This window comes from Callospermophilus lateralis, unplaced genomic scaffold (assembly GCF_048772815.1).
Source record: "Callospermophilus lateralis isolate mCalLat2 unplaced genomic scaffold, mCalLat2.hap1 Scaffold_136, whole genome shotgun sequence".
NCBI lineage: Eukaryota > Metazoa > Chordata > Mammalia > Rodentia > Sciuridae > Callospermophilus > Callospermophilus lateralis.
In genome coordinates, this window is record NW_027512520.1 from 82594 (window position 1) to 94392 (window position 11799).

The following is an 11799-nucleotide window of genomic DNA, read 5'->3' on the forward strand; positions in this document are numbered from 1 at the left end:
CCCTTCCACACCCCTTGCTTAACAGGCTTAAAGATCTTGAAAGAACTCAGTGATACTTGTTGAAACACCTGGCCACTGCCTACCAACTTGGGGATGATGGGACTCCACATCGATATCAAGTAAGAAACTTCATCTACTAAAGACGACATCAGGTGTCATCCCTGGAACCCCGCTGAAAAGGACCATACAAGGTGCTACTTATAACACCTACAGTGGTAAAGGTAGATGGAGTCACTTCTGCATCCATCCCTCTCATCTCAAGCCTGCGCCCTGTCCAGACTCTGGCTGGAAGCTGGAAAAGACTGGTAACCCATTCAAATTGTGTGTTTGCGATGTGGATAAGGCTATAGAATCTCCCCTTGACCACCAGTAGTCCTAACCATCATCAGCCCTTTCAGCAGCGATGGCTGATCAAAAATCCTACTAGACAAGAAGTAATGTCTATCTCACATACAGCCCCCTTAGGGACCTTATGGCCATCGCTCCACCCAGACATTTGCCAGCTGGCTATTGGTCTTTTCTATTTTGATAGCTCTGATGAAGAGGATCCCACTAAAATTCCATTAAATCCCTTCCATACCATAGATAATGGAAACAAGCATAATGGATGTAGGGACACACGAGCCAGATGCAGGTTGGCTAGCCTAGTATGTTTGCCCGGCAGACTATCAAAGCCACAAACAGCCACGGCCGTGTGGGGGAAAAGCTGACTTCTTCTGTAAGTCATGGGCATGTGAGCATACAGGGGCTGCCTGCTTGAACCCAAACTCCTCATCAAATTCAGTACACAGCATTGGACATATTACCAATTAGACAACCAAAACCCATGGCCCCCAGAGGCATCTCTAGATCCTCAAATTCTGCATGACATTTTCAACTTCAGCAAGTGTTCAAAAGGGTTGAAGGAAATTCCCCTATGTGGAGGCCTTTTCCCTCCTTTGCTTACATCTTGTACTATGTTTCTCTAATAGATCCTCACCCTCAGCCTTCTGCTCCAGACTCTCTGCTGTCACTCCAACCTCAGCAACCTGATTTCTCCCCTGTAATTACAAGATTAAAAACCCAAACCTCCACCGCTTCTCAGACCATTGCCCCCTGCTGAGGTAGCAGGTACTGAGGTACCCCTCCACGCAGACACTCCTCTCTTCTCTTGTCAGTGCCCACAACGGGTCGCACCCGGTCCTCTTAGCAGCTAACCCAAAGCTCAAACCAGCTGAGGACATCCCTCAGATCCCTATCCAAGGTGTAATAAAAATGGCCTTTAAGGTAGCTTTGTCATCACTGAAAACAGGTGACTAACAATTTAAAGTCTCTCACAGGCTTTTTTTTTTTTTTAAGAGATCAAATAGGGGGGCATACAACCTGGTTCCACCAGGAACCTGTATCCCTCATTTTAGCCATCCTATTAGAAATAATAGTACCTGCAGGGGTGGGCACAGGAACCACTGCCCTAGTCCATGGAACATACAAATGACCCAATTAGAAGCAGCAATAGACCAAAACTTAAGATATTGAAAACCTCCATCACAGTTTTACAGGAGTCTTTAACATCTCTTTCTGAAGTTGTTTTACAGAACAGGCGAGGGTTGGACCTCCTCTTCATGAGAGAAGGGGGCCTTTGTGCTGCATTGAGGGAAGAATGTTGTTTTTATGCCAACAATACTGGAGTTGTAAAAGAATCTATGAGTAAATTAAGAAAATGCCTTGAAGAGGGTCAACGAGAGACAGAGGCCCCAAAAGGGTGGTTTGAGTCTTGGTTCACACAGTCCACCTGGTTAACTATGCTTTTATCAGCCCTGGCTGGTCCATTAATAATTCTCATATTATTGCTAACTGTAGCACCCTGTTTGCTCAACCGTGTAGTTTCCTTTCTTTAAGCACAAATGTGACAAGTTAAACTTATAGTAATCAGACAACAATATACCCCACTAGCAGAAATAAAATGTGACACCCCCCAATGATCAATTTTATGATTAAAGGAACCAGACAAAGAAGTGGGGAATGAAAGGTTAATAAAATAGGTACTTTTCACTTCCTGTTTTTCAGTATGCTTAACAAAACACTGTTGAAATCTTGAGAACTGTTTGCTACTCTTGTTTCCAGAATATGATGTCCCCAACTGCCAAACTGCAGAATGTACTCCTTCACTCATTTGCATGCAAACCGCCCACTCACCCTGACCCATCAAATAACTCCCCCCCCCCTGTTGTTTCCAAGGAAAGTATATAAGCTCTGCTTAAGCTCTTCTCAGGACTCTGTGCTATATTCAAGTGAGCTCTGAGCCCCAGCCTGCTGGACCCCCAATAAACCCTTTGCTGTTGCATGAGACAGTCTCTTGGTTGTCTCTTCCTCCGACACTCGCCCGACATTTACATTGGTACAATCATAAGTGTGACCTTTGATTTTTGTGTCCAGAATATTACTGTCCTTCACTGTCTAGGGTAAGAAAATTAAAGGCAAATAATTCATGGATAAGGCGATCCCTAGGAGTGGTAAATACAAGGGCGGAAGTCTTAAGGTGGATTAGCCAAGTCTTTAAGGTAAGGTGGGCACATTACAAAATGCCTTTGCCCTGACGGTTGTATGGAATTGCAGTAGTATGACATATTTGCAAGGTAGCACAGAACTGTTTAAACTTGGCACTGGTATGTGCAGAACCATTTTCCGTTTTAATATATATTGGTTTACTCATTACAGAAAAGGATGAAACAAGATGAGAAAGGACATATCTGGTAGCCTCTCCGGAATGTGGTAATTCGAAAATAAAGCCGCTGAAGGTATGTATAGAAATGTGTATATATTTGTTTTTTCTCCAAATTCAGGAAAATGGGTAACATCCATTTGCCAAACCTGATTGGGCAGTAATCCTCGGGGCTTAACTCCCAATTGTTGAATGGGGAGGGAGACAGCAAAACCAGGGCATGCGTTTACTATTTCTCGTGCCTGTTGCCTGGTAATTTTACAAAGTAATCAAAGGCTCTGGGAATTTAGATGGTGAAGATTGTGTAACTCCATGGCCTTTTGAATGGAGCCAACAAAAATTTGAAAGATAAAACGAGTTGCTGCATCAGCTTTGGCATTACTTTTGTTAGAGGGCCGGGAAGATCAGAGTGTGCCCACATGTGTCCTAAGAAAAATGGGTGTGTTCTGGCCTGAATTAGCTGCTGAAGCTGGTGAAACAGAAAGGCCGCATTGGAAGAAGTCTTAATGGCGGGTGAAATCTCCAGCAGGGGCACAGAATGAGCAATGTAGGCACGGTCTGTATAAATATTAAAAGGCTTATCAAAAAATGTTATAAAAACTTGTCTTATGGCAAACAATTTCACAAGCTGTGCTGACCTATAGACAGTATCAAAGGTGGTAGGCTGGTTATTGACAATAAAGACCGCATGGCCATTACTGGAACCATGTGTAAAGACAGTAAGGGCTTGAGGAATGGGAGCCTGTTGAGTAATTCGGGGAAAAATAAATGGATGTAATTGGGAAAAATGTAAAAGGGGCCATTGGGGAGGTGGTTATCAATTGTTCCCACAAAGCCTGATAGGGTAATACCCCATTCATCCCCTGTGTGTAGTAAGAAATGTGTTTGGTCCTTAGTATATGAAATTAAAATATTATCAGGGTCTTTGCCAAAATGTTGTCGAGAAAGCTAGCGACTTTTTATAATAATAGAAGCTACCTGAGCAGGATAAACCGTAATAACCTTGGAGGATGTGGTGGGTAAATGGACACAAAGCAAGGGGCAGCCTTTATTTTTAAAATGTGGATCTCACTGCCAAAATATTCCTGTGGGTGTATAAGGAGTGAGTAAAATAACCAGAACCAGAGGAAGGTTATAAGAAATTTGTGTAACAAACTGTTGGGCAATGGCTTCTACGACTTGGTTTAATGCCTGTCATGCCTTGGGAGTAAGCTTTCGAGGGGAGGAGGGGTGGGAATCACCTCTCAAAATATCATTAACAGGCATAAGTACACAAGTGGATAATTTTAAATATGTTCTCAGCCATTGAATATCCCCCAGTAATTTTTGAAAATCATTAAGGGTGTGAAGATGGTCCACACGTAGTTGTATTTTAAGAATTTGGATCTGATTATCTTGAAGTTTAAGGCCCAAATATGTATAAGGGTCCTGTGTTTGAATCTTATCAGGAGCTATCTGTAGTCCCAAGGTTGTGAGGGTTTTGTAAAGGTCCAAGTAACAACTATTAAGGTCATGGGTATTAGGTGCAGCAATTAACAAATCATCCATATAATGTAAAATATAAATTTCTGGCCATTGCTCTCTCACAGGGTCTACTGCTTGAGCAATGTATTTTTGGCAAAGACTAGGGCTGTTGGCCATACCTTGTGAAAGAACCTTCCATTGAAATCTCTGCATAGGGCCCTGGAAATTAATGTGAGGAAGACTAAAGGCAAAATAGGGTCTATCCTCAGGATGTAAATGAATGGTAAAAAAGCAATCTTTTAAGTCAATAACCATTTTATAATAGTTTTTGGGAATTGCCACCGGGGTGGGAATGCCTGGCGGTAGTGCTCCCATCGGGTGCATAACTTTATTAATGGTGCGCAAATCCTGTAAAAGGCAACACTTGACTGATTTTTTCTTGATAACAAAATAAGAGTATTCCATTGTGAGGTTGAGGGCTCTACATGGCCGGGTGCCAGCTGTTCCTGCACTAACATGGAGGCAACCTATAATTTTTTTGGGGTAAGGGGCCACTGATCCACCCACACAGGAGTCTGATCTTCCAAATAATTTTATCTCCATGGGGTACAGGAGGGTCAGGGACCGACACTAAACAGCCAAATACCCAAGTCCATATGTTTTTGTTTTTTGTATGGGTTGTATACGCTCAACCAGTCCTTGTCTCAGTCACCCTAGGCCTGTACCAGAGACAAAATTCATACGAAGCATTTGATGAGTCACCATGGAATTTGGACTGGCAAGAATAACTTCCATTTGACTCAAAATATCTCGGCCCCATAGGTTATCAGGGAGGTCAGGAACAATGAAAGGAGTGACAGTTCCCTTATTACCCTCTTTATCAGTCCAGCTAAGAGCCCTAGAGCTGACAAGAGGATTTTTTGACTGTACTATCCCTTTAAGCTCAGTAAAGGATGGGGTGAGGGGCCAACCTGATGGCCAGTATTTTTGAGAAATAATTGTGGCATCAGCTACAGTATCAAGAATTACTTGGAATTCTTTTCCTTCAATAAGTAAGATAAGGGTGTGTCTATTATGAGAAATGGGCTGAACCCAATACACATCAGAGGAGCCCAAGCTGTCAGTCCCCCAGGGTAGAGTTTGGGCGGTGGAAGTGCATCCTAAATCTAAGGGAAGGAGTATTAATTGTGCAAGACTTGTTCCTGCTGGGATGGCCGCAACTCCATTAATAGCTGTGGCCAGTATTTTTATTTCTCCAGTGAAATCATTATCAATAATGTCAGGGAAGACATGAACACCTTGTAAGGTAGTAGAGGCTCTTCCAAGAATAAAGGCACACATATGAGATGGAGGGGGACCCATAATTCCAGTGGGTAGTATCTGGGGCCCTTGCATTGAGTCTAATATTGAATTGGTGGCGTCACAGAAGTTCAATCCTGTGCTTCCTGGGGTGGCTCCTTGGAGGGAGGCAATTGTGGAGAAGGATTTTGAGGTAGGTTGGAAGTTTGGGAGGGAACAAACCTTATTGCCCCTGGGTCTGTCCTGGGGGAGGTCGGGGTCAGGGGCTGGCCCTGCAGGGAGTTTCCAGAGAAGCGGAAAGAAATAGGCTGTCTGAGGGCATTTGTCTTAGATCTACACTCACTGGCCCAGTGATGACCTTTACCACATCTAGGGCAAAGGGTAGCTGGGGGCGGTTTAGCCCGGGTTTGAGGAGATGCTATTCCTAGGCTTTCTTTGCCTGTCATACACTCATGTGCAAAATAGCCAGGTTGTTTACAAGTAAAGCAAGTATGTGAGCCAGGATTGTGAAAGGCCTTGGTAAAGGCGGCACCTAGGGAGCGACCAATGTCATGGGCTGCACCCACCACTGCCCAGAGTGTAATAAAATCAGAAAGTTCCCCTTTATCCTTATGTGGTCAAAGAACATCCTGACATGCCGGGTTGGCGTTTTCAAAGGCAAGATGTTTTACAAAGGTGCTTTCGCTTTTGCTTGGTCCAAGCAAGCATTCTGCGGCTAGGTTAAGCCGGGCAACAAAGTCGCTATAAGGCTTAGGTCCTTGTCGAATTTTTGCAAGGGAAGTGGTAGCTTTTTCGAGGGAGGCGTCTCCAAGCATGTAAGCCAGCTGTCTGAATCTGCGCCAAAAGTCCAGCAGGGAAATGGGCCTCTTTAGGGTTAGTGTCAAAAGGCTCATTGACAATTAACTTAACATAAGTCCAGGATTTAGAGAAGGCCTTAGTAAAAAAAAATTTGAGCAGTTTCCTGACAGTGCTCTTTCAAATTTGCATTCCATAATAGGAAGTCTCAGGCACTGACAATAGCTCGGGCTAAAAATTTCCCATCATTGAGAGTAAGCCATTGTGTGCTGTGGCTTTCTAATAAAGCCAACGTGTTCGGCCCAGTGGGGCCATAGTGAGCACAAGCGTTTTTAAGTTTTTCAAGAAAACACAGGCTTAAGTTTTTGTAGATACTCTGGGTCCTTCCAGCCTAGGGGTGAACTCCTCATCCTCTGAGTCCTGATCTTCCTTTTGCCCTTCCCCCACTTCGACCCCCTTGATCAATTTTTCCCAGCATCCTCCTCTTGATCCTCCTCTAAGTCTTTGTCCTCAGCTTGGGCAGGCTTTACTATCTGACTGGTGGTGACTGGGAAGGCGAGAACAGGCCGATGGAGCAGCTTAGCCTTTGTATTAGACCACCTTGGGCCAGCTCGCATTAACTCCTTGCCTAAGACTAATGAGCAGAACTCACAGTCAAGGAATATTAATTCTTTTAGAAGTTGGGTCTGTTCCCGTCTATGTTGGAAGGACGCTCGCAAGGGAGCCAGGTTAGGCAAGGGAAGTGGGGAAAAAATATCTGGGGGGGGGCAGTTGGCCCCTGAAGGGCCAGAGCACAAAAGGCAGGATGGATATAGGAGGGAGGTGGATGTGTAAGTCCTATAGGTTGTGGCAGGGTCCTGAGAGGTGGCGGGTCTTCTGAATGGTAGCAAGCTGCTTCCTTTTCCAGGGTAGCCTCCTCCCCAGGGGTCAATGTGTCTCAGGGATTTCAAACTGGATAAAGGCAGTTGGTAACCATTAGAGCCTCATTTATTAGTGTGGGATTTTGAGGGGGACCAGAAAGTTTCCCACGGTCCTGGGGAGACTGAGATGGGTCTATGTGTATATTAACAGATGGGCATGCTGAGGGGGGACGAGAGGTCTTTGCATAGCATCTTCCCCAATCCTGACAAATATTAAGGTACCATTGTCAAAGGGTGAACTTTTAAGAATTTCATTAATTAAGGTCCAGTAAGAAAAGGTGGAAACAGGCACTTTTTCTGGGCCAAAGGATTCATAATAATCTTTTTAACAGTCTCCTAGTCTAAGCCATTTTTTTTCATCAATGGTCCCTTCAAGGGGAAACCATGGACACAATTCTCCTATGTATAAAAAGAATAATTTTAAGTCATTTTTCTTGACATGTGCCCCTCAATCTTGAGGACTCCTTGAGGCCTGACAAAAACAAATCATGTGACAAAACTCCTTGTCCCATGGTGGGTCACCCAACGTGCGTCATCCCCACTCTCCTCCTAGACCTGTCTCTCGGTGGTGTCTGCCAAGGCGATCGCGGGCTCCCCTTGGCCAAGTCTTTCAGGAGGACGGGGTTCCCCCTCAGTCAATGGATCCAGCCCCAGTCAGTGGGCACCAGATGTCTTGTCCGGCAGGACACATCAACGTGGGCGGTGAACCTAGATGGGGAGGAATGAAGGGACAAAAGACACAAGAGATGGCAGCAAGACAGAAATTCTTATCAAGCTGCAAACTTTCACTGTTCACACAGGGTTATTTATATGCTGGGGATGGGAACACTCTCTTATAGGTAGTTCCTGGATTCTTCACAAGGTGAGATAACCTAGGATGTTTCAGGAGACAGAGGGCCGCAGGGTGTCTCAGGGAGACAGATGGCTACAGGATGTCTCCCAGGTAGGATGACTCGCAGGGGGCTTTTTCTTGTGTCAGGCTATTCTATGAAGGAGAACTTCCTTCTACCCCTGACTGTCAGGGATTCAGTATTTCAAATGGAAATTTTGAAAATGAATCCAATGTGTATGCAAATATATGCTACACAAAAATCTTCCCACTCTCATCCAGAACAATGCCTTGACATAATGTTCGCCCCAAGTAAGACACAATTAGAGGAAAAGAATTAGAAAATGTGTGAATACATATCTGGAATAGAAAATGCTCAGGAGTCCACAACCTTGGAGGTGGTAGAGGAGTTTCCAAAAGTAAGGGACAGGAAAAAATGTCAACAAACAAAGAGCTCCGCTGGCCTAAAGACTTCTTGAGAAACTGCCTCTGAGGTTGGGCACTTGAAATATATGTTATTGTCAGGAGGTGTAGCTTCCTTTGTAGTGAGAACCACAAAGCTGGGTCTGCTGGAGGACATGATTTCTGATTTTTCAATGCACATGAGGCAGCAGTTCTGAAATCTTTCTTTGTAGGTAAACTGTTGCCACTGGGAGGTTATTGTCTCCCTGTGTGGACTGTGAATCCATTTGGTCATCCTCGAATTTTCATGGTGTTTCTTGCTGCTGCACTGGGATTTTGGAATTTCCTTCATGAAATACAAGGAGTTTAACTGGGACACAGTGCTGGAGGGTGTTCTGTCATGTGTGGCGGGTCAGGGTCTGCAAGAGAATGCACCAACAAAAATTCTATCCTACGTAGCTTTCCCCCTTGACAATAGCAACCTGTTTCAGAACATTACCTTGTAAACTCTCCATATAACAAGAGGTCTTTACATTTAAGGGTCTGCTGGCTGCACCATGTAAGTCACAAGCCATTTGTAAGCCAAAGGTAGATCCACATGATGTGTTATCCACCAAAGATGTATTATCACACACCTGCAGACCATGCCTCTAGCCCCACTAATCAGCAGGCTCAAACTTACTGGCATCTCTGTTCTACACCATTTTCATGAAACCCAGTCAATCAAGGCACTGTCTGGTACACTCTTGATAAGCAACAGGACATCCAAAGATACTTCAGTGGCACCTGGTCATGGGAATTTAAAAAATATCATGGTATTTATTGAGCCATTTTTCAAGGATGAATTTGGAGGCACTGTGGGTTTCAATTTGTTTAGGAACCATTAAATGGTGAGGAGGCTCATTTCCATTAAAGCTCTGGAGAACTCTCACAGGCAATTCTTCCCAAAGAGTAGCCAAAAGGTCACATGAAGCCAGGCCCATTGAGGTCTTTAATGTGAGGTCCATGTGTGTTTTGACTCTTAACTATGGCTGCCAAGTCTTTCAGAATTAAATCATGTGATATCCTGGCTGAGATTCCCAGTGCTCCGTGGAAAGGCATCCTGGGCCTAGTTCTCAGTTTCCAAGGGCGACTCTCATGCGTGGTCTCCTCAAATCCCAACACAATTCATGGTAAAACTTCCCTGAGGTCAGTTCCAAAACTCAATCTATAAGGGGAATCACACCTAAGTTCGAGCCCAGGTGGACCCAGTCATCTCTTTCAACCACCACACAAATGACGATAATAGAAACCAAAATATTCCCACATGACCCTCATTTGCTGCCATATAGATACTCATAATAACCTCTTGCTGGAGGTTTCCATAAGGGGCGAAGCACAAGACAGTGTCCAAAATAAGCTCCCTTATGACTCATTTGTCTAAAGTCAGGGTGGCCTGGACATCCTTCCTGAGAACCAAGATTGATCAAATAGGCCTGTCCTTAATACTGCTCTGCTTCTCCATTTTGAGGCTTACTGACTGTTGGGAATAGATTCTTTGTGTGAAATGGAGTCATGAGAAAATCCATGCACTTATGCCCTAGTCTCTGCAGGGCTTTGAAGAAATCATTTGACCCAAAGAATATCTATTGTCACTTGATAGAGTTCAGGACCTGACAGAGGAATGCAAGAGACTTCTTCCATATTGACTCTTCTTATGGCCATTTTGGTTTTGGATTCACACATGGGATCTTTCTGTAGCTCCATCAATTTCTGAGAATCTAAGGCAACGACTCACACAGGGCCAAGGGTCTGATTCAGACACATCCCTTTCCAAGCAATTAAGCAAAGGGCCACAGGTGATGCCCATTAATTTCCATTTGAAAACTGTTTTCTTCAGGCTACACAAAGGGGTGGCCTGAGGCAAAGACCTTCCTGACATTCAGGGCAAAAGAACAACAGGTAAGCAAAAGGCCCAATGCAGGCTTTCTCCACTGAGACTTTCCTTGTAACACTGATATCTCAGTTTTCTGAGATGTTCCCATTCTCTTCAGCTATCCATTCCATGGCCATGTCACAGAGCTTGGAGGTGCTACATATCTTGGACAAAAAACCATGAGCCTATTCTGGAGAGTGGCCAGAATTCAGGAAGAAAACAGGAGCTTAGGAAGATAGTAGGTGTTGCCCATTCATAAGGCAAGCCGCAGTCCATTCATCAATTGGGCAGGATGAATGTTGGGAAGCTTTTTTCTAGACAGGATACATCCATTGATGCATTCTATTTTTTAATGTCTACTACCATGGACACAGTGTGATACTAGAAATAGAAACACTCGCCTTGTCAAACGACTTACAAGAAACAGTCACCTTTAAACCAAACAAACCGCCGTTCCTACCTATTCTCAGAACATGAGACAAAACCACAAACTCACACCTACACCCACAAAGGCACCTCCTTCCCCAAAGCAGGTCTGTGAGTATCCTGAATTTTAAGACCAACTCTGTCCCTGCTCTTCTGTAAACTTAGATTGAGGGACAGTGTATGGTTAGGGTTAATAACAAGTTCAATTTGGGGTAGGAAACATTTTGTGAAATGAATAATGGTATTGGGTACCTGCAATATTTACAAGAATATACAGTTGAAATATAAGTATGAAAACAGAAATCTAGGTAAGATTTGAAGTCCAGAAGGGCATTGGGCCCTTGATGGGGATACTTAGCTTTGAAACAAATTCTGCCCAGATGTCTCAGATAAATCTATATAGAATGGCATAGGACCTTGTAACTTGGATGATTTAACGTCGAAGAGAACATCCAGTCAAAAAGGGATAGTTGTTTGGATTAGGAAGACAGACTGTAGGTTTCAGAAGAAGAGTGAGTAGAGGATTTGGACCAAAAGTTCTTTAGCAATAGGGTCTTGGATAGAGAGTGAATGTCAATGTCAGCATATGTGAAGGGGCAGTCAAAATAATGAACTGGGAAAAATATGTAGAAAAGCAAATATAATTAAGACATTGGGAAATGACACAAAGTATAAAGTGGGTGATATAATTAGACAGTTTCAACAGAGTTGAGGTTAAATATATAATCTTAGGAAGAAACAAATATGTAATCACAAATAGGATTGACATTTGAGAGCATTAGGCAACCTGGACATGGATATTTTTAGTAATCCATATTTACTTTCCATTTAGGCTTCAGTACAATCATAAGTGTGAACTTTGCATTTTGTGTCCAGAATATTACTCTGATAAATATATATGTAGATCAGGTTACATGAGTATTTCTTCCAACATTTCTGGGAGCAATATTTTGAAGACTTATAAATTATTATTGGGAGTACAAAGGGGTGTACCCTGTGTCTATGAAGATACAGATAATGCATTAAGATACCATACTTGTAATAAATT